Source organism: Chiloscyllium punctatum, chromosome 15 (assembly GCF_047496795.1).
Source record: "Chiloscyllium punctatum isolate Juve2018m chromosome 15, sChiPun1.3, whole genome shotgun sequence".
Classification (NCBI taxonomy): Eukaryota; Metazoa; Chordata; class Chondrichthyes; order Orectolobiformes; family Hemiscylliidae; genus Chiloscyllium; species Chiloscyllium punctatum.
The window spans coordinates 101,974,145-101,997,637 of record NC_092753.1 but is presented as its reverse complement, the minus strand read 5'-3'; positions in this window follow the sequence as shown (position 1 = coordinate 101,997,637).

Sequence of the window (23,493 nt, the reverse complement as noted above, 5' to 3'; positions counted from 1 at the left end):
AAGCTGCAGAGCAGGACGAACAGAGTAGTGTTCTCTAGTTTGCTACTGGTGCCATGAGATAGCGAGGTGAGGAACAGGGAGCGGGCGCGGCTTAACACGTGGCTGCACAGCTGGTGTAGGAGGGAGGGCTTCAGATATGTAGATAATTGGGATGCCTTCTGGGGAAGGTGGGACCTGTACAAGAAGGACGGGTTGCACCTGAACTGGAAGGGGACCAATGTCCTGGGTGGAAGGTTTACTCGAATGGTTCAGGAGGGTTGAAACTAGTATGGCAGAGGGGTGGGAACCTGAGCTGTATACCGGAGGTGAGAGTTGATGGAGGTGAGGCAATAGCAAGAGGTAGCGCAGCCAATGGGAAGGAATTTCCTGGAAAAGAACCAAGGGATCAGTTAAAGTGTGTTTGCTTTAATACAAGGAGAATCAGGAATAAAAGTGATGACCTTAGAGCATGGATCAGTACCTGGTGTTGTGATGTTGTGGCCATAACAGAGACGTGGGTTTCTCAGAAGTAGGAATGGTTGCTGGATGTTCCAGGGTTTAAACATTTAAAAAGAATAGGGAGGGGGGGGAAGAGGGTGTAGCACTACTAATCAGAGAAGGTATCACAGCTACAGAAGCTTCCAATGTTGAGGAGGGTCTGCATACTGAGTCAGTATGGGTGGAAATTAGGAACAATAAGGGAGCAGTCACCTCGTTAGGGGTTTACTACAGCCCCCCCAATAGCAGCAGGGAGATTGAAGAAAGCATAGGTCGGCAGATTTTGGAAAAGTGTAAAGGTAATAGGGTTGTTGTAATGGGTGACTTTAACTTTCCCAATATTGATTGGAACCTCCTTCGAGCAGATGGTTTGGAAGGAGCTGTTTTTGTAAGGTGTGTTCAGGAGGGTTTCCTAACTCAGTACGTTGACAGGGCAACGAGGGAAGAGGCCATTTTGATTTTGGTGCTCGGCAATGAGCCGGGGCAGGTGTCAGATCTTGCGGTGGGAGAGAATTTTGGTGATAGTGACCACAACTGCCTCACATTCTACATCGCTATGGAGAAGGAGAGAAGCAGGCACAATGGGAGAATATTTAATTGGGGAAAGGAAACTATGATACTATCAGACGTGAGTTGGGAAGCATGGACTGGGAACAATTGTTCCATGGAAAGGGCACTATAGACATGTGGAGATGGTTTAAGGAACAGTTGTTGTGAGTGATGCACAAATGTGTTCCTCTGAGACAGGCAAGAAGGGGTCTGATAAAGGAACCTTGAATGATGAGAGCGGACGAGCTTCTCATCAAAAGAAAGAAGGCAGCTTACGTCAGGTGGAGGAAGCAAGGGTCTTGCTCAGCTCTAAAGGATTACAGGCAGGTGAGGAAAGAGCTCAAAAATGGTCTGAGGAGAGCCAGGAGGGGGCACAAAAAAGGCTTGGCAAGAAGGATTAGGGAGAATCCAAAGGCATTTTACACGTATGTGAGGAATAAGAGAATGATCAAAGAAAGAGTAGGGCCGATCAGGGATAGCATAGGGAACTTGTGTACAGAGTCTGAGGAGGTAGGGGAAGCCCTAAATGAGTTTTTTCCTTCTGTCTTTACTAAGGAAAAGGACCTTGTAGTGAATGAAACCATTGAGGAGCAGGTAAGCATGCTGGAACAGATAGAGATTGAGGAAGATGATGTGCTGAAAATTTTGTCAAACATTAAGATTGACAAGTCACCAGGGCCAGACCAGATTTGTCCTCAGCTGCTTTGGGAAGCGAGAAATGTGGTTGCTTCACTCCTTTCGAAGATCTTTGCATCCTTGCTCTCCACCAGAGTCGTACCTGAGGACTGGAGGGAGGCAAATGTAATTCCTCTCTTCAAGAAAGGAAATAGGGATATCCCCAGCAATTACAGATCAGTCAGTCTCACGTCTGTCGTCTGCAAGGTGTTAGAAAGGATTTTGAGGTTTAGGATTTATGACCATCTGGAAGAGCATGGCTTGATTAAATGCAGTCAACACGGCTTTGTGAGGGGCAGGTCATGCCTCACAAATCTTATTGAGTTCTTTGAGGATGTTACTAGACAGGTTGATGAGGGCCGAGCGGTGGATGTTGTGTATATGGACTTTAGTAAGGCATTTGATAAGGTTTCCCATGGTAGGCACGTTCAGAAGGTCAGGAGGACTGCGTTACAGGGGAACCTAGCTGTCTGGATACAGAATTGGCTAGTTGACAGAAGACAGCGAGTGGTAGTGGAAGGAAAATATTCTGCCTGGAAGTCAGTGGTGAGTGGTGTTCCACACGGCTCTGTTCTTGGGCCTCTACTCTTTGTAATTTTTATTAATGACTTGGATGAGGAGATTGAAGGATGGGTTAGCAAGTTTGCAGATGACACAAAGGTTGGAGGTGTCGTTGACATTATAGAGGACTGTTGTAGGCTGCAGCATGACATTGACAGGATGCAGAGATGGGCTGAGAGGCGGCAGATGGTGTTCAACCTGGATAAATGCGAAGTGATGCATTTTGGAAGGTCAAATTTGAAAGTTGAGTACAAGATTAAAGACAGGATTCTTGGCAGTGTGGAGGAACAGTGGGATCTTGGTGTGCATGTACATAGATCCCTTAAAATTGCCAGCCAAGTGGACAGGGTTGTTAAGAAAGCATATGGGGTTTTGGTTTTCATTAACAGGGGGATTGAGTTTAAGAGCCGTGAGATCTTGTTGCAGCTCTATAAAACTTTGTTTAGACCGCACTTGGAATACTGTGTCCAGTTCTGGTCACCCTATTAAAGGAAAGATATGGATGCTTTGAAGAGGGTTCAGAGGAGGTTTATCAGGATGCTGCCTGGAATGGAGGGCTTATCTTATGAAGAGAGGCTGACTGAGCTCGGACTTTTTTCATTGGAAAAAAGAAGGAAGAGAGGGGACCTAATTGAAGTGTACAAGATAATGAGAGGCATAGACAGAGTTGATAGCCAGAGACTATTTCTCAGGGCAGAAATTGTTAACTCGAGGGGTCATAGTTTTAAGCTGTTTGGCGGAAAGTATAGAGGGGATGTCAGAGGCGGGTTCTTTACGCAGAGAGTTGTGAGAGCATGGAATGCGTTGCCAGCAGCAATTGTGGAAGCACGGTCATTGGGGATATTTAAGAGGCTGCTGGACATGCATATGGTCACAGAAATTTGAGAGTTCGGACATTAGGTTTACCTCACATGAGGATCAATGGTCGGCACAACATCGTGGGCTGAAGGGCCTGTTCTGTGCTGTACTGTTCTATGTTCTATAAAAGGTTGAGAGTAGGGAGATCCAAAATCAAGTTTCAGGGATGCAAGATGGCACCAGCAAGCAAGAAGTTGATTTGAAGTGTGTCTACTTCAACACCAGGAGCATCCAGAATAAGGTGTGTGAACTTGCAGCATGGATTGGTACCTGGGACTTCGATGTTGTGGCCATTATGGAGACATGGATAGAGCAGGGACTGGAATGGCTGTTGCAGATTCCAGGATTTAGATGTTTCAGTAAGAACAGAGAAGATGGTAAAAGAGGGGGAGGTGTGGCATTGTTGGTCAAGGACAGTATTATAGTTGCAGAAAGGATGTTTGGGGAGCTCTCCGCCCCCACCCCCTCTCTGGCCTATCACCCTCACCTTAACCTCCTTCCACCTATCGCATTCCAAATTCCCCTCCCCCAAGTCCCTCCCCCCGATCTTTTATCTTAGCCTGCTCGGCACACCCTCCTCATTCCTGAAGAAGGGCTTATGCCCGAAACGTCGATTCTCCTGCTCCTTGGATGCTGCCTGACCTGCTGCACTTTTCCAGCAATACATTTCTCAGCTCTTGATCTCAAGCATCTGCAGTCCTCACTTCCTCCGCAAAGCCACATTAGATTTGGTACTGCGTAATGAGCCCGGCCAGGTGTTAGACTTGGAAGTAGGTGAGCACTTTGGTGATAGCGATCACAATTCTGTTATGTTTGCTTTAGTGATAGAAAGGGATAGGTGTATACCACTGGGCAAGAGTTACAGCTGGGGAAAGGCAATTCCGATGCGATTAGGCAAGATTTAGGATGGGGAAGGAAACAGCAGGGGATGGGCACATTATAAATGTGGGGCTTATTCAAGGAAAAGCTCCTGTGTGTCCTAGATAAGTATGTACCTGTCAGGCAGGGAGGAAGCTGTAGAGCGCGGGAGCCGTGGTTTACGAAGGAAGTGGAATCTCTGGTCAAGTGGAAGAAGGCGGCTTATGTTAGGATGAGATGTGAAGGCTCAGTTAGGGCGCTTGATGGTTACAAGGTAGCAAGGAAAGACCTAAAGAGAGAGCTCAGAAGAGTGGTGAGACCTTGTTGCAGCTCTATAAAACTTTGGTTAGACCGCACTTGGAATACTCCCTCCAGTTCTGGTTGCCCTATTATAGGAAAGATGTGGATGCTTTGGAGAGGGTCCAGGGGAGGTTTACCAGGATGCTGCCTGGAATGGAGGGCTTATCTTATGAAGAGAGGTTGACTGAGCTCGGACTTTTTTCATTGGAGAAAAGGAGGAGGAGAGGGGACCTAATTGAGGTATACAAGATAATGAGAGGCATAGATAGAGTCGATAGCCAGAGACTATTCCCCAGGGCAGAAATGGCTAACGCGAGGGGTCATAGTTTTAAGCTGTTTGGCGGAAAGTACAGAGAGGATGTCAGAGGCAAGTTCTTTACACAGAGAGTTGTGAGAGCATGGAATGCGTTGCCAGCAGCAGTTGTGGAAGCGCGGTCATTGGGGATATTTAAGAGACTCCTGAATATGCATATGGTCACAGAAATTTGAGGGTGCATACATGAGGATCAGTGTTTGGCACAACATCATGGGCTGAAGGGCCTGTTCTGTGCTGTACTGTTCTATGTTCCATGTAAGAGCCAGGAGGAGACATGAGAAATTGTTGGCGGATAGGATCAGGGTAAATGCTAAGGCTTTCTGTAGGTATTTAAGGAATAAAATAATGACGAGAGTAAGATTAGGGCCAATCAAGGATAATAGTGGGAAGTTGTGTGTAGAGTCAGAGGAGATAGGGGAAGCACTAAATGAATATTTTTCAACAGTATTCACTCAAGAAAACGACAATGTTGTCGAGGAGAATACTGAGATACAGGCTACTAGACTAGGTGTGATTGAGGTTCACAAGGAAGAGGTATTAGAAATCCTGCAGAGTGTGAAAATAGATGAGTCCCCTGGGCTTGATGGGATTTATCCTAGGATCCTCTGGGAATCCAGGGAGGAGATTGCCGAGCCTTTGGCATTGATCTTTAAATCATCATTGTCTACAGGAATAGTGCCAGAAGACTGAAGGATAGCAAATGTGGTTCCCCTGTTCAAGAAGGGGAGTAGAGACAATCCTGCTAATTATAGACCAGTGAGCCTTACTTCAGTTGTTGGTAAAGTGTTGGAAAAGGTTATGAGATAGGATTTATAATCTTCTAGAAAAGAATAATTTGATTAGGGATAGTCAGCACGGTTTTGTGAAGGGTAGGTCGTGCCTCACAAACCTTATTGAGTTCTTTGAGAACGTGACCAAACAGGTAGATGAGAGTAAACCGGTTGATGTGGTGTATATGGATTTCAGCAAGGCGTTCGATAAGGTTCCCCACAGTAGGCTATTGTACAAAATACGGGGAATGGAATTGTGGGAGATATTGCAGTTTGGATCAGTAATTTGCCAACTTTAAGTACATTTAAGTCGTCATTGGACAAGCATATGGACGTACATGGAATAGCGTAGGTTAGATGGGCTTCAGATTGGTCTGACAGGTCGGCGCAACATCGAGGGCCGAAGGGCCTGTACTGCGCTGTTGTGTTCTGTGTTCTATTGCTCCTTAGAGTCTCCTCAATCTCTCTGCATATTTATTGGTCAAATTGCCATTGACTATTTGGAGCATATAGTATAGCCCGAATAACATCACCATCCCCTTCTTATTTCTTCACCCCTCCCACAAAGCCTCACTGGATGTTTCCCCAGGTATTTCATCTCTGACTATTGCGGCGATCCTTGCTTTCATCAAAAAGTGCAACTCCTCCTCCCCTCCTTCTATCACCTCTGTCCTGCCTAAAGTACCTGTACCCTGGTGCATAAAACTGCTGGTCTTGTCCCTCCCTCCCTCAACTGTTTCTCTAATGGCTACTATATTGCAGTCTCATCTACCTATCCATGACCTGAGTTCATCGGCCTTACCTGTCAGCCCTCTTGAATTGAAATAGCTGCAAGTTAATCCAAAAGGCATTCCTTGCTCCCTGCCGTGTTCCAGCCAGACCTGTTTCTTCATTTTATCATTTCTGATTAATCCAATAATAAACGAGAAACATAGCAGTAGGTTTTATGGTTAAATAATGGATTCCTTTGGATGTAAAAAGACACTCAATGAGTCAAATGATTCTATTTAAGTTTTTTTTAGTAATTCATTACATATAGATTAACACATTGAGAAGTATTCATGCAGAGCAGAAGATAAATATACATATGTACATATACAGCAGTCAATATATTTGGTAAGAATCTATAATCTAGTTTTGATATTTTGGAAACATATACAAACTTTAGACATAGTCAAAACGTTGAACAATGAGTCTCACTGTGTTCTGACCGAGCAGAATCACACTTCACGATGGCTGGTCTGGAGAACTTGGGTTTCCTCACATCGGTCATGATCTCAGTCCAAGGTAGAATCCAGCAAGTGTTGCACAGCTCCTGATATTTACACTGCTCTGGCTGCTTTTACTACTTTGGTAGATATTCCAATGGCCAGAAAACCATGCACCACGTGTCATGTGATTCCCAGGCAGCCGAATCAACTGTTTTGCATTGAATCAATAAATTTCCACTGGCCTTCAATTGGTTATAGACATGTCGAAATAACAGGGAGGACTGCAAATGCTGGAGATCAGAGTCGAGAGTGTGGTGTGGGAAAAGTACAGCAGGTCAGGCAGCATCCGAGGAGCAGGAAAATCGATGTTTCAGGTAGGGTCCCTTCATCAGGAATGAGGCTGAGAGCCTTGGGGGTGGAGAGATAAATGAGACGGGGGTGGGGAAGGTAGCTGAGAGTGCAATTGGTGGATGGAGGTGGGGGTGAAGGTGATAGGTCAGAGAGGAGGGTGGAGCGGATAGATGGAAAGGGAGATAGACAGGTAGGACAAGTCATGGGGACAGTGCTGAGCTGGAAGGTTGGACCTGGGGTAAGGTGGGGGGAGGGGAAATGAGCAAACTGGTGAAGTCCACATTGATGCCTGTGGTTGAAGGGTCCCGAGACAGAAGATGAGGCGTTCTTCCGCCAGGTGTCAGGTGGTGAGGGAGTGGCGGTGGAGGAGGTCCAGAACTTGCCTGTCCTCGGTAGAGTGGGAGGGGGAGTTGAAATGTTGGGCCACAGGGCGGTGTGGTTGATTGGTGTGGGTGTCCTGGAGATGTTCTCTGAAGCGCTCTGCAAGAAGGCGTCCAGTCTCCCCAGTATAGAGGAGATTGCAATAAATTACAGTTAATTAAAGCCTTGAGAAAGCACATACATGTTGTTCAACAGTTGCAAGGTGATTATGCATATGATAGAATTTAACATTAGCTCATGCTTCATCAGTCACAGGGTTTGCATGAACTCAAAAGATTTCTCCAGCTCTTCCTTCACTTCCATTCAACATTGTCAATTTCCTGAATCAACAGCCAGTCACCTTTTTCTGTTTTCTTTGTTATGTTTTTTTCACACATACTAAAAGCCATTTCCCGACTGTTTATGTGTTAATGCTTTATCATTGAAATTATGATACTTTTTGTGTTCTTGCAGCCAAAATAAACATTTTGTCAAGTAGGTATACATGTCCAAGATCCATTCCTCGGTGCACTTTCGCCATGCCGGCTTACATGTTAATTACTTCAGATGTGAGGATCACTTTTACACACTTAGATGGTGGCCAAACTAGCCAATTCAGTTTGCTTTAAAAAATAATTGTCAGGCAAGGACATACATATCTGCAATTGTTAATGTGGCAGCACAGTTGCTCAGTGGTTAGCACTGCTGCCTCACAGTGCTGGGACCCAGGTTCGATTCATGCCTCGGGTGACTGGCTGTGTGGAGTTTTCACATTCTCCCCATGTCTGTGTGGATTTCCTCCCACAATCCAAAGATGTGCAGATGAGGTGAACTGGCCATGTTAAATTGCCCATAGTGTTCAGGGATGTGTAGGTTAGGTGCATTAGATAGGGGTAAATGTACAGTAATGAGGAATGGGCTGGGATACTCTGAGGGTCAGTGTGGACTTGTTGGGCCGTAGGGCCTGTTTCTGCACGATAGGAATCATATGCTGATGATCTATTGTATCACCGCTTTGATTTCATTTGATATATTCCATTTAATTGCACCCAAGGTCAATCGTTCCCATTGTTATTTGATGTTGTGTCACTTTTTCCCTATCACTATTCTGTTAGTCTAAATACAGCCCTCATTTCACTATTATGTTATCTCATTTTATCTTAGGTTATAATATATTAACCAGCTTTATGATTGTGTGGTTTCAAGTATTACCAATTATTGCTTGTTGGTCTTTCTTACAAAAAAAGTGAACACAATTTTCTGAAATGTAACGATTAAAATTATATCTGACTTACTTCTTTAAAATTGTTCCAAACTTGAAATTGAAAACAGTTGGCTCAAGCTTCTTTTGTATCCATTCCCTGTGGTATTGAGGGGCTGGCAGTTATTAGGGGACTCTTACTTCTTCCTGATTATGTTTTTTTCCCCTTTTTTTTCTCAAACCATGCAGCCTGGTTCTAACAGCTGTTATTTTAGATTAAAATTTAAGGATCCAAATTTATTTGCCCTTTAACATTCGACACGGCGACATGGAATTATGTGGTGAATCAGTGCCTTATACTGCTGTCTCACAACACGAAGGAACTGAGTTCAATTCCAGTTTACTTCAACAGCCCAAATATATGGAGGTTAGGTTGATTGGCGATAGTAAATTGTCTAGGAGAAAGTGAGGACTGCAGCTGCCGGAGATCAGAGCTGAAAAATGTGTTGCTGGAAAAGCACAGCAGGTCAGGCAGCATCCAAAGAGCAGGAGAATCAACATTTCGGCCCACGATGTTGTGCCGTACATGGAAGCACCCATCCATGTATCCAAATGCCACTTAAAGGTCGCCAATGATTCTGACTCTACCACTCCCACGGGCAGCGCATTCCATGCCCCCATCACTCTCTGGGTAAAGAACCCACCCCTGACATCTCCCCTATACCTTCCACCCTTCACCTTAAATTTATGTCCCCTTGTAACACTCTGTTGTACCCGGGGAAAAAGTTTCTGACTGTCTACTCTATCTATTCCTCTGATCATCTTATAAACCTCTATCAAGTCACCCCTCATCCTTCGCCGTTCCAACGAGAAAAGGCCGAGAACTCTCAACCTATCCTCGTACGACCTACTCTCCATTCCAGGCAACATCCTGGTAAATCTTCTCTGCACCCTCTCCAAAGCTTCCACATCTTTCCTAAAGTGAGGTGACCAGAACTGCACACAGTACTCCAACTGTGGCCTAACCAAAGTCCTGTACAGCTGCAACATCACTTCACGACTCTTGAATTCAATCCCTCTGCTAATGAACGATAATACACCATAGGCCTTCTTACAAACTCTATCCACCTGAGTGGCAACCTTCAAAGATCTATGTACATAGACCCCAAGATCCCTCTGCTCCTCCACCTGACCAAGAACCCTACCATTAACCCTGTATTCCGCATTCTTATTTGTTCTTCCAAAATGGACAACCTCACACTTGGCAGGGTTGAACTCCATCTGCCACTCCTCAGACCAGCTCTGCATCATATCGAAGTCCCTTTGCAAATGACAAATGCCCTCCTCACTGTCCACAACTCCACCTATCTTCGTATCATCTGCAAATTTACTGACCCACCCTTCGACTCCCTCATCCAAGTCATTAATAAAAATTACAAACAGCAGAGGACCCAGAACTGATCCCTGCGGAACTCCACTTGTAACTGGGCTCCAGGCTGAATATTTACCATCTACCACCACTCTCTGACTTCGACCGGTTAGCCAGTTTTCTATCCAATTGGCCAAATTTCCCTCTATCCCATGCCTCCTGACTTTCCGCATAAGCCTACCATGGGGAACCTTATCAAATGCCTTACTAAAATCCATGTACACTATATCCACTGCTCTACCCTCATCCACATGCTTGGTCACCTCCTCGAAGAATTCAATAAGACTTGTAAGGCAAGACCTACCCTTCACAAATCCGTGTTGGCTGTACCTAATCAAGCAGTGTCTTTCCAGATACTCGTAAATCCTATCCCTCAGTACCCTTTCCATTACTTTGCCTACCACAGAAGTAAGACTAACTGGCCTGTAATTCCCGGGGTTATCCCTATTCCCTTTTGTGAACAGGGGCACAACATTCGCTACTCTCCAGTCCCCTGGTACCACCCCCGTTGACAGTGAAGATGAGAAGATCATTGCCAACGGTACTGCAATTTCCTCTCTTGCTTCCCACATAATCCTAGGATATATCCCGTCAGGCCCGGGGGACTTGTCTATCCTCAAGTTGTTCAAAATGTCCAACACATCTTCCTTCCTAAGAAGTATCTCTTCTAGCTTACCAGTCCGTTTCACACTCTCCTCTTCAACAATACGGTCCCTCTCGTTCGTAAATACTGAAGAGAAGTACTTGTTCAAGACCTCTCCTATCTCTTCCGACTCAATACACAGTCTCCCACCACTGTCCTTGATCGGACCTACCCTCGTTCTCGTCATTCTCAGGTTTCTCACATACGCATAAAATGCCTTGGGGTTATCCTTGATCCTATCCACCAAGGATTTTTCATGCCCTCTCTTAGCTCTCCTAATCCCTTTCTTCAGGTCCCTTCTGGCTATCCTGTATCCCTCCACTGCTCTGTCTGAACCCTGTTTCCTCAACCTTATGTAAGCCTCCTTCTTCCTCTTTACTAGACATCCAACTCCCTCGTCAACCAAGGCTCCCTCACATGACCATTTCTTTCCTGCCTGATCGGTACATACATATCAAGGACACGTCGTATCTGCTCCTTGAAAAAGTTCCACATTTCCACCACATCCTTCCCTGACAGCCTATGCTCCCAACGTATGCTCCTCAAATCCTGTCTTACAGCATCGTAATTTCCCTTCCCCCAATTGTAAAATCTACCTTGTTGTGCGCACCTATCTCTCTCCATAACCAAGGTGAAAGTCACAGAATTGTGGTCACCATCACCAAAATGTTCACCCACTAACAAGCCCATCACTTGTCCCGGTTCATTACCAAGTACCAGATCCCCCTCAAACTTCCTTTCTGCAGCCGTTATACCATTTCTAATTAGCAATGCCACCCCCTCTCCTTTTTTACCGCCCTCCCTAATCTTACTGAAACATCTGTAACCTGGAACCTCCAACAGCCATTCCTGTCCCTCATCTATCCACGTTTCCGTGATGGCCACAACATCGTAGTCCCAGGTACCGATCCACGCCTTAAGTTCACCCACCTTATTTCTGATACTCCTTGCGTTGAAGTATATGCACTTGAGCCCATCTCTGTGTCCGCAAGTAGTCCCTGTCAGTGCTACCTTCTCCACAGCCTCCCTACAGTCTTGGACATCCTGACACATAGCTAGCTTACTTTCTGGACTACAAGTCCGGATCCCATCCCCCTGCCAAATTAGTTTAAACCCCCCCGAAGAGTGCTAGCAAACCTACCTCCCAGGATATTGGTGCCCTTCTGGTTCAGGTGCAACCCGTCCTGTTTATACAGGTCCCACCTTCCCCAGAATGCAGTCCAATTGTCCAAATACCTGAAGCTCTCCCTCGTACACCATCCTTGCAGCCACGTGTTCAACTGCACTCTCTCCCTATTCTTTGCCTCACTGTCACGTGGCACCGGCAACAACCCAGAGATGACGACTCTGTCTGTCCTAGCTTTTAGCTTCCAGCCTAACTCCCTAAATTGTTGTTTAGTGTCCAGGGATATGCAGAGTAAGTGCACCAGACAACAGGACTGCAGGGTTATAGGGATAGAATAGGCAGTGATTCAGGGTGGGATGCTCTTCAGAGAGTCGGTGTGGACTTGTTGGACTGAATGTCCTGTATCCACACTGTGGGAATTCCATGAAAAAAATTGCAGTTGAATTTCCTATTGTATTTTTGAAGTAGCAACTTTGTATCAATTATTTCTCAATCACTATTGCAAAAACAATTCTATTCAGGATTGGTAGCTTTTGTTTTTCTCATGTCCTTATGTTGGAGATTCAAATACTTGTCATCAATTCAGATTTCTTCTGTCTTCAAAACTTTATATTTGCAAGACTTCCAACTCCCTTGCTGGAAATCTTGTTCTTGAAACGTGATCAGAAAAAAAAACACTGCAAGAAGCACAGTGGCTTAATTATACCCAGGATCACACATTTCGCCACACCAAAGGTGTGTGGGAAGATTTAAAACTTGCAGTAGGAACAATTAACTCTGTTGATTTCAGAAGGGACAGTGTCCAAGTCACCATGTACCATCATGTCATACATTCATGTTTTCAATTTTAAAAACTGTCAAAAAGTCTTCTGATCATCTCAAACTGACATTTTAAATCTGTATTGTCTGAATTAACTCTTTGCTAACTTTTACGTTTAAGACCACAATCAAATAGAACTATACAGTATATTGACAAAATATTTCTCATTCCAAGTTCAGAGTTTAAATTGAATGTCTTCGAAAATGGTTTATCCATGTTTTAGGAATAAGCTAAACTATTTTTCACAACATCATTTCTACAACAGCTTTAGAAAAATTTAAAAATTGCAATCATATCAGATATGAAAGTCTTCAAATCATTGTGCTTTTGCATGACTTGTTGTTTTCATACTAATTTCAGGCGAATATCAGCGATGTTCTCCGTACAACTGTAGTGGGAACTCTGAATCTATTCCAACTTTCACAAAGGCGTCTTTTACGTCACTGTGGGAGAGGGTCGCTTCCTAAATTAAGCATAGGGATACTTCTTTTTACACCGTTATAACCCCTGGGAGGCATTACACACTGGCTTTGTCTCACTGCACAGGGGTGGAAAAGAGAAAATGCTGTCAGCTACATTCTCAAGGTCTTGCGAGATAACTGTTCTAGCTACTGTCTGTTGATGGATTTCTGCTGGGCACTTTTTGATTTTTCCATATCAGAGGAGATGTCCATAACATTATATCTTTCAACATTAATATCCAAAAATGTAATTTCTGGCTGTCTATTACCGCCCATCCGTCCACTGTTATCAGAGTACCCACTGGTCTCTCGGAATCACGTTTGGGACTTTCCACATAAAGACTCTGGAGATCTGGCCCCACCCTTAGTCAATGGGATTACGCACTTGCCATTATGTGTTTCCCTCCACTCGCGTAGGGAATACTGTGTAGCTTCAGGAGAAGCAAGTTAAACTTCTTATAACCTCCCCGGCCTTTTCAGCGTCCAGTGTAATTCTCTCACTTGTGGTTTCCCTGCCGCCTCATCTCTATTTGGAGCACAATATTTCTTCCAGAGTATACAAATGATTAATGGAGTTCAATCAAAATCTGTCTTGTCAACCCCAGCTCATAAAAGCACAGAAAACCATGAAAAGGGGATGGCCGAGATATTATTAGTATTATTGCTAAACTATTAATCCCAAGACCCATTAGCAGAGGGATTGAATTCAAGAGTCGTGAGGTGATGTTGCAGCTGTACAGGACTTTGGTTAGGCCACATTTGGAGTACTGTGTGCAGTTCTGGTCGCCTCACTTTAGGAAAGATGTGGAATATTTGGAGAGGGTGCAGAGAAGATTTACCAGGATGTTGCCTGGAATGGAGAGTAGGTCGTACGAGGATAGGTTGAGAGTTCTCGGCCTTTTCTCGTTGGAACGGCGAAGGATGAGGGGTGACTTGATAGAGGTTTATAAGATGATCAGAGGAATAGATAGAGTAGACAGTCAGAAACTTTTTCCCCGGGTACAACAGAGTGTTACAAGGGGACATAAATTTAAGGTGAAGGGTGGAATGTATAGGGGAGATGTCAGGGGTGGGTTCTTTACCCAGAGAGTGGTGGGGGCATGGAATGCGCTGCCCGAGGGAGTGGTAGAGTCAGATTCATTGGCGACCTTTAAGCGGCATTTGGATAGGTACATGGATGGGTGCTTAATCTAGGATAGAAGTTCGGCACAACATCGTGGGCCGAAGGGCCTGTTCTGTGCTGTATTGTTCTATGTTCTATGTTCTATGTAATATTTTGGGAACCTGCGTTCGATTCCCACTGTGGCAAATACTGGAATTTAAATTCAACAAAAAAATCTGGAATTAAGCATGTAATCATTGTTAATTATCTGAAAAATCCATCTGGTTCACTAATATCATTATGACAATAGACAATAGACAACAGGTGCAGGAGTAGGCCATTCTGCCCTTCGAGCCTGCACCACCATTCAATATAATCATGGCTGAACATCCTTAATCAGTATCCTGTTCCTGCCTTATCTCCATAACCCTTGACTCCACTATCTTTAAGAGCTCTATCCAATTCTTTCTTAAATGAATCCAAAGACTGGGCCTCCACTGCCCTCTGGGGCAGAGCATTCCACACAGCCACCACTCTCTGGGTGAAGAAGTTACCCCTCATCTCTGTCCTAATTGGTCTACCCCGTATTTTTAAGCTGTGTCCTCTGGTTCGGCACTCACCCATCAGCGGAAACATGTTTCCTGCTGCCAGAGTGTCCAATCCTTTAATAATCTTATATGTCTCAATCAGACCCCCTCTCAGTCTTCTAAACTCAAGGGTATACAAGCCCAGTCGCTCCAGTCTTTCAGGGTAAGGTAGTCCTGCCATTCCAGGAATAGACCTTGTGAACCTACGCTGCACTCCCTCAATAGCAAGAATGTCTTTCCTCAAATTTGAAGATCAGAACTGCACACAATACCCCAGGTGTGGTCTCACCAGGGCCCTGTACAGCTGCAGAAGAACCTCTTTGCTTCAATACTCAATCCCTCTTGTTATGAAGGCCAGCATGCTATTAGCCTTCTTCACTACCTGCTGTACCTGCATGCTTACCTTCATTGACTGGTGTACAAGAACATCCAGATCTCTTTGTACTGCCCCTTTACCTAAACTGATTCCATTTAGGTAGTATTCTCCCTTCCTGTTCTTGCCACCAAAGTGGATAACCATACATTTATCCACATTAAACTGCATCTGCCATGCATCTGATCACTCACCTAACCTGTTCAGGTCACCCTGTAATCTCCTAACATCCTCCTCACATTTCACCCTGCCACCCAGCTGAGTATCATCAGCAAATTTGCTAATGTTATTACTAATACCATCTTCTATATCATTAATATTAATATATATTCCAGGATTGAAATCTGCCATCCTTACCTGGTCTGGCCTACATGTGACTCCCGATCCACAGCAATGTGGTTGACTCTCAATTGCCCTCTGAAATACTCTTTAGATCAGTGTGGTGCTGGAAAAGCCCAGCAGGTCAGGCAGCATCCGAGGAGCAGGAAAATCGATGTTTCAGGCAAAAGCCCTTCATCTAGCAAGCTATTCAGTTGCACCAATCGCTACAAAGTCTCTCAGAAATGAAATCAAATGGATCATTTGGCATTAGCGCAGACAATGGAAAAGACCATAGCAGAAGCAGCCCTGTCGACCCTGCAAAGTGCTGTTCAAATAACATTGGGGGCTAGAGCCAAAGTTGAGAGAGCTGTCTCACATACTAGTCAAACAACAACCTACAATAGCAATTATATCTTACAGACAATGTTTCAGAAACTGCCATCACCATCTCTAGGTATGTCCTGTCCATCAGTAACACAGACCCAGCAAAGGTGGCAGCACAGTGGTGTATCGTTGTCCTGGGAGTTCTCAACATCGACTCAATCCAATGAAGTCTTATGGTTTCAGCTTGTACAGGGTCAAGGAAACCCCTGCTGATTATCAAAAACCATCCTCCCTCAGCCGATGAATCGGTACTTCTCCATTTGAACAATACTTAGAGAAAGCACTGAGGATAGCAAGAGTTGAGGATTTCAGTGTTCACCACCAAGAATGGTTCTGTAGCAGTACAACTGGTCGAACTGGTCCAGTCCTAAAGCATATTGTTGCCAGACCGGGTCTGCAGCAAGTGGTTAGTGAACCAATAAATGGGAAAAGCATACTTGGCTTCATCCTTCCCAATCTATCAGCTGCAGATGCATCTGCTCATGGCAGTATCAGTAAGAGTGACCACCACATTGTCTCCTCTAGGACTAAGTCCTGCCTTCATGTTGAGAATAACATCCATCATGTTGTGTGGTCACATCGCCATGCTAAATGGGTCAGACTTCTAACAGATCAAGCAGCTCAAAACTGGACAGACATGAGGCATTGTTGACCATCAACAGCAACAGAATTGCACTCCAGCACAATCTGTCATCTCATGGCCCCACTCATATCCCCTACTCAAACCTTATCATCAAGCCAGGGATCAACCCTGGTTCAACAGAGAGTGCAGGAGGGCATGCCAGGAGCAGCACCAGGCACACCTGAAGATGAGGTGTTAATCTGGTGAAGCCACCAAGCAGGATGACTTGCATGTCAAACAGCAGAAGAAGCAAGTGATAGAAAGAGCTAAGGAATCTCACAACCAACAGATCAAGTCAAAGCAATGCAATTATGTCACATCCTGTCGTGAATCGTGGACGATTAAACAACTTACTGGCTCCAGAAATATCCCCATCAATGGTGGAAGAGCCCAGTACATCAGTGCAAAAACTGAGGCTGAAGCTTTGCACACTCTTCAGCCAGAAGTGTTCAGTAGATGATCCATCTCAGTCTCCTCCAGTGATCCCTAGGATTAAAGGTACTAGTCTTCAGCCAATTTGATTCACTGCACATGATATCAAGACAAGGTTGGAGACACTGGAATACTGTGGTGAGTGATATGCCTCCTGACTACCCAAAGCCTGTCCACCATCTACAAGGCGCAAGTCAAAAGTGTGATGGAATACTCCCCACTTGACTGGATGAATGGAACACCAACAACACTCAAGAAGCTTGACACCATCCAGGACAAAGCAGCCTGTTTGCTTGGCATGACATCCACAAGAATCCACTCCTTCCATCACCGATACTCAGTAGCAGCAGTATATATTATCTACAAGATTCACTGCAAAAATCACCAAAGATCCACAAGCAACACCTTCCAAACCCACCATCATTTCCATGTAGAAAGACAAGGGCAACAGATATGTGGGAACACCGCCTTCAAGTTCCCCGCCAAGCAACTCACCATCCTAACTTTGAAATATATTGCCGTTACTTCTCTGTTGCTGGGTCAAAATCCTGGAATTCCCTCCCTAATGGAATTGTGGGTCAATGGACAGGAGTTGGAATGCAGCAGTTCAAGAAAGCAGCTCACCATCACATTCTCAAGGGCAACAGGGGCAGGCAATAACCGCTGTCCAGTCAGCGACACCCACATCCCACAAATGAATAAATAATGAAAAAAGAAACATACCCTGTCTGCTCATCCTTTATGCAAGCCCAGTACCACCTCAGGGCTCTCCCCCTCTGTGTGCCAACTTTCTCATTCCCTCAGGCATCTTTCACTTTTCCACATCCTCTAATTGTCCAAGTAACAAAACTACCTCTCCCACTAGTCGACCTTGGGCTGGTCGCAACAATGTCAACAAAGTGTTGTGAAATGCTCCGAACTTTACGAGCCAACTTCTCATCCTTGTTATAAGTGCATCCTGATTGCGCCCCTGAAAGTCTTGATTATATATCCCTGTTTGTGCAGCCTATTTCCTCAATTTAGTTATACTCTCCTGTGTAGTGATCCAGGAAAAAGAGCCCATTTCCCAATCCATGTTTGATTGATGCTGGTATTGAATTGCCACTGCATATTTCATTACTGTGAGTATTCTGAGTGACATTGTTAATTTGAGGATCTGTACTCAACTGCCTCATATTTTTCAATTTCTCTGCAGTTATCTGGATGCTAGCGGCTCCATGATCCCACAATGACATACCTGTATTACTAACGATTGCCTGAGCTGCTGTCTAGCTCTATTGCCCATGTCGTGTAACTTGGTCATTGAATAGTCTCACACAGTTCATGTGTACTGTGCAGGAGGATTTTCCTGATGATTCACTTTGTTACTTATTACGAGCTGGATGCTAATTCTTTGCCCAGCTCATCACCCTGTCCTTCCCCCTCAATCCACTCATCTTCACAGTCCGATGAATACCATATGTGCAATTCCAATGATTTTTGTTTTAATCTAATGTTGATAGCCCAAACACTTCCATGCAATCAACCTGCCATTGTTGCACCTGACTTTCAATTTTATGTTGCACTGCTGCCAAGCGACAGGCAAATTGAGCTGGGATTTGTTCCGCTCTCTCAAGATCTTTGCTGCACTATTTTAGCCGTCTCAATCAACATCACATTTTGTTGCTCTGACAGCGACAAGGCAGTCTTTTAACTGCTTATTTACCTGCTCACAATCCACTCTAGTGATATGATAATGTATAGTCATAGAGATGTACAACATGGAAACAGATCCTTTGGTCCAACCCGTCCATGCCGACCAGATATCCCAACCCAGATATCCCAATCAAGTCCCACCTGCCAGCTCACAGCCCATATCCCTCCAAACCCTTCCTATTCATATACCCATCCAGATGCCTCTTAAATGTTGCAATTGTACCAGCATCCACCACATCTTCTGGCAGCTCATTCCATACACGTACCACCCTCTGCGTGAAAAGGTTGACCCTTAGGTCTCTTTTATATCTTTCCCCTCTCACCCTAAACCTATGCCCTCTAGTTCTGGACTCCCCGACCCCAGGGAAAAGACTTTATCTATTTATCCTATCCATGCCCCTCATGATTTTATAAACCTCTATAAGGTCACCCCTCAGTCTCCGACGCTCCAGGGAAAACAGCCCCAGCCTGTTCAGCCTCTCCCTGTAGCTCAGATCCTCCAACCCTGGCAACATCCTTGTAAATCTTTTCTTAACCCTTTCAAGCTTCACAACATCTTTCAGATAGGAAGGAAACCAGAATTGCATGCAATATACCAAAACTGGCCTAACTAATGTCCTGTACAGCCGCAACATGACCTCCCAACTCCTGTACTCAATACTCTGACCAATAAAGGAAAGCATACCAAATGCCTTCTTCACTATCCTATCTACCTGTGACTCCACTTTCAAGGAGCTATGAATCTGCACTCCAAGGTCTATTTGTTCAGCAACACTCCCGAGGATCTTACCATTAAGTGTATAAGTCCTGCTAAGATTTATTTTCCCAAAATGCAGCACCTCGCATTTATCTGAATTAAACTCCATCTGCCACTTCTCAGCCCATTGGCCCATCTGGTCCAGATCCTGTTGTAATCTGAGGTAACCCTCTTCGCTGTCCACTACATCTCCAATATTGGTATCATCTGCAAACTTACTAACTGTACCTCTTATGCTCGCATCCAAATCATTTATGTAAATGACAAAACATAGAGGACCCAGCACCGATCTTTGTGGCACTCCACTGGTGTCACAGAGCTGGTCCCTTTTTTTTCTAAAAGCTGTTCCTTGGCTCAAGGAGTCTCTGTCCATGATTTTTCTCAGAGGGGCAATAAACCAGGCCAGGCTCCAATCAGTCTGGTTTGATACAGAGATGAAAAGTATTTTGAGTGGTTTTTCTTTATATAGGGCGGCACAGTGGCTCAGTGGTTAGCACTGCTGCCTCACTGCGCCAGGGACCCGGGTTCTATTCCCACTTCAGGTGACTGTCTGTGTGGAGTTTGCACATTCTCCACGTGTCTGTGTGGGTTTCCTCCGGGTGCTCCGGCTTCCTCCCACAGTCCAAAGATGTGCAGGTTAGGTGAACTGGCCATGCTACATTGCCCCATAGTGTTAGGAGCATTAGTTAGGGGATTGGGTCTGGGTGGGTTGCTCTACGGAGGGTCGGTGTGGACTTGTTGGGCCGAAGGGCCTATTTCCACGCTGCAGGGATTCTAATCTAATCAAGATGAGACTTCAGGCCAAAGTGATCATGCTTTAGAAGTGACCTGTATAATGAAAGGGGAGTGGTCAGCTCTCTAGCTGAGCTGAGCTGTTTTTAGTTGAGTCTTGAACTGGGAAGTTCAGCAGGGAGCTGTGTGAAAACTCTCTCTTTTCTGCTCTTCAACTTCAACCTGTAAGCATGTGTTCCATTTCTACTGGGTTTTAAAGGGAGTTTGCTTATTGGGACTGTTGTGTATATTCGGAACAGCATTATTAAGTCTACTTGGACCGGTTGTGTTCTTAATTCTGTTCTTTGTGTTTTGTGAATAAATTATTTGTCTGTTTTAAAATATAGTAGTCAACCTAGCTATCTTACTCTGGATAATTTTCACTGCACACTTACTGAAGCAAATTGCAAAGTTAGGTCTAGGGCTGCCTGCTCAAGAACGTTTTGAGTGGTCTGGAATGGTCCATAAAAGATCGGGGGCTCTTTGCGGGATTTTAAACAGCGAGTGGTAGGTGCTCGTGTCTTTCAGTCACCAAGAATTTTCTGGATGTGGATGCAGTGACTTTGGAAGTTTTGCCAAAAGTGAATAAGACCAAATTGCAGGAATTAGCAGAGAAGCTGGAATTGGAACTGCCTGATTCTGTGAGGAAAGGAGAGATAATTACAGCAGTAGCTCAGCATTTACACTTGCTGGAGAAATCATCAGAATCTATAGAGATGGCAAGAATTCAATTGCAATGAAGCAGCTTGAGTTAGAGGTGAGAGATAAGGAAAGGGCAGCAGAAATGTAACAGTTTGGGATATGATTAGAAGCAGAAGAGAGGGAAAAAAAAGTTTTTGAACTTCAAAAACTGACACTTAAAAAGAAAAGTCAGCTTAAAAGGCTGGAGATAAAGGCTGAGGGTAGGCTCAGTGAGGATGAGAGTGAGAATGAGCAAGCCCCTGGTAGTCAGAAGCCTAGTGAGAAACTGATTAAGTATGTTCAAGCATTGCCGAAGTTTGATGAGAAAGATGTGGCAGTCTTTTTCATCTCATTTGAAAAGGTGGCGAAACAAATATAGCCACCAGTGGCAATGTGGGTTTTGTTGATCCAAACAAAACTTGCAGGTAGGGCTAATGAGGTATTTGCATCACTATCAGAGGAGATATCTGGGGAGTATGAGGAGGTGAAAAAAGCCATTTTAAGTGCATATGAGCTTGTACCAGAAGCATAGAGACAATGTTTCAGGAATCTAAGGAGGGGCCCTGGTCAAACCTATATTGAGTTTGAAAAGATCAAACAGTAATTTCGATAGATGGATAAGAGCTTTAAAAATCAAGTAAACCTGTGGTGTCCTTAGAGAGGGAACTAGTTTGGACAAATTCAACAATTCATTGCCTGAAGTAGTGCAAACTCATGTGAAAGAGCAGGGAGTTAAAACAGCGAGGTTAGCAGCTGAAGGGGCTGATGATTATGAGCTGGTCTATAAAACTCATTTTGGCTTCCAGAATCAATGTCAGTCCATGAGGGAGAGAAATTGGGGCAAAGACAAATCCTCACGTGGAAAGGGAATGGTAGATCTCAGTGAAGATCATAAGGATAATTTACCACAGGGGAAAAAAGAAACTCTTGAGGGAGACAAAGAAATTAAAAGGCACCAGTGTTTTCATTGTAATAAAATGAGCCGCATGAAATCACTGTGTTGGTGCGCTAGGAGAAAGCCAGGTGTAGGAAAACCAGACAAGCCTGGGAGTTTTGTTGGACTAGTAACAAAAAGCACAAGGGAAGTTAGACAACTGCCTCAGAGTATACAAGATGATCAGAGGTTGGTTAAGGAGGAAGTGCCAGATCTGCTTAAAAAATATACCTGTAAGGTTAACGTTTATTCACATAGGCCAGGAGTAATAGGTAAGGAGGTTACAATATTAAGGGACACAGGATCCTCTCAGTCTGAGAGAAATCCCTTTGGAAATCTAGTCGACACATCCATTATTGTCAATAAATATGCTGAGGGATGAGGAAAAATGTATTCCTGAGGGACTATTACCAGAAAAGGTACTGGTAACGGGAATTCATGGTGAGAGACGAAGTGCTCAGTTATGTAAAGTGAGGCTAGAGAGTCCAGAGGAGCGTGGAAAACTGGAGTACTGCACAAACTCTCAGCTCCAGGAATACAATTTGTCCTTGCAAATGATATAGCTAATTCACTGGTAGGTGTGCTGCCTACTCTAGTTGAAAAGCCAGTGGAGACACAGGCAACTGAAGACACAGAGTATGTTTATCCAGGAATTTTCCCTGATTGTGTGATCACAAGATCAGAGGCACAAGTTGAAGCATGAGAGATCAAAAGGCACAGATAAGGAAACTGACGTAGTGTTATCCGAAAACTTTTTTGACCAGATAAGTGAAACAGAGAAGGAGCAGATAGGTAAACTTGCCAACATCTTTAGCTCTACTAAACTGATTGAATTACAGCAGAAAGATGAGGAGTTAAAACAGTTATATCAAAAGACATTTACAAAGAAAGAAAGTGAATGCACTCCTGTGTGTTACTTAGCAAATGATGTCTTAATGAGGAAATGGAGAATATCACACAATCAATCAGATGAAAAATAAGCAGAGATTCATCAAATTGTTTTGCCAGTAAGGTACAGAAAGGAGGTACAGCGAATGGTGCATGAGATATCACTTGGAGGTCATTTAAGGGTGAGAAAGCACAGGTAAAAATACAAAGGCATTTTTACTTGCCTGAATTACACAAAGATGTAGTTGAGTTTTGTCAGACTACAGACATGTGGAGACTGTTTAAGGAACAGTTGTTGCAAGTGATGAATAAATATGTCCCTCTGAGACAGGCAAGAAGGGGTAAGATATAGGAACCTTGGATGATCATCAAAAGGAAAAAGGTAGCTTACGGAAGGTGGAGGAAGCAAGGGTCAAGCTCAGCTCTACAGGATTACAGGGAGGTGAGGAAGGAGCTCAAAAATGGTCTGAGGAGAGCCAGGAGTGGGCACAAAAAAGGCTTGGCAAGAAGGATTAGGGAGAACACAAAGGCATTTTACACTTATGTGAGGAATAAGAGAATGGTCAAAGAAAGAGTAGGGCCGATCAGGGATAGCATAGGGAACTTGTGTGTGGAGTCTGAGGAGGTAGGGGAAGCCCTAAATGAGTTTTTTGCTTCTGTCTTTACGAAAGAAACGAACTTTGTAGTGAATGAAACCTTTGAAGAGCAGGTGTGCATGCTGGAATGGATAGAGATAGAGGAAGCTGATGTGCTGAAAATTTTGTCAAACATTAAGATTGACAAGTCGCCAGGCCCTGACCAGATTTGTCCTCGGCTGCTTTGGGAAACGAGAAATGCGATTGCTTCGCCACTTGCGAAGATCTTTGCATCCTCGCTCTCCATTGGAGTTGTACCTGAGGACTGGGGAGAGGCAAATGTAATTCCTCTCTTCAAGAAAGGAAATAGGGAAATCCCCGGCAATTACAGACCAGTAAGTCTCA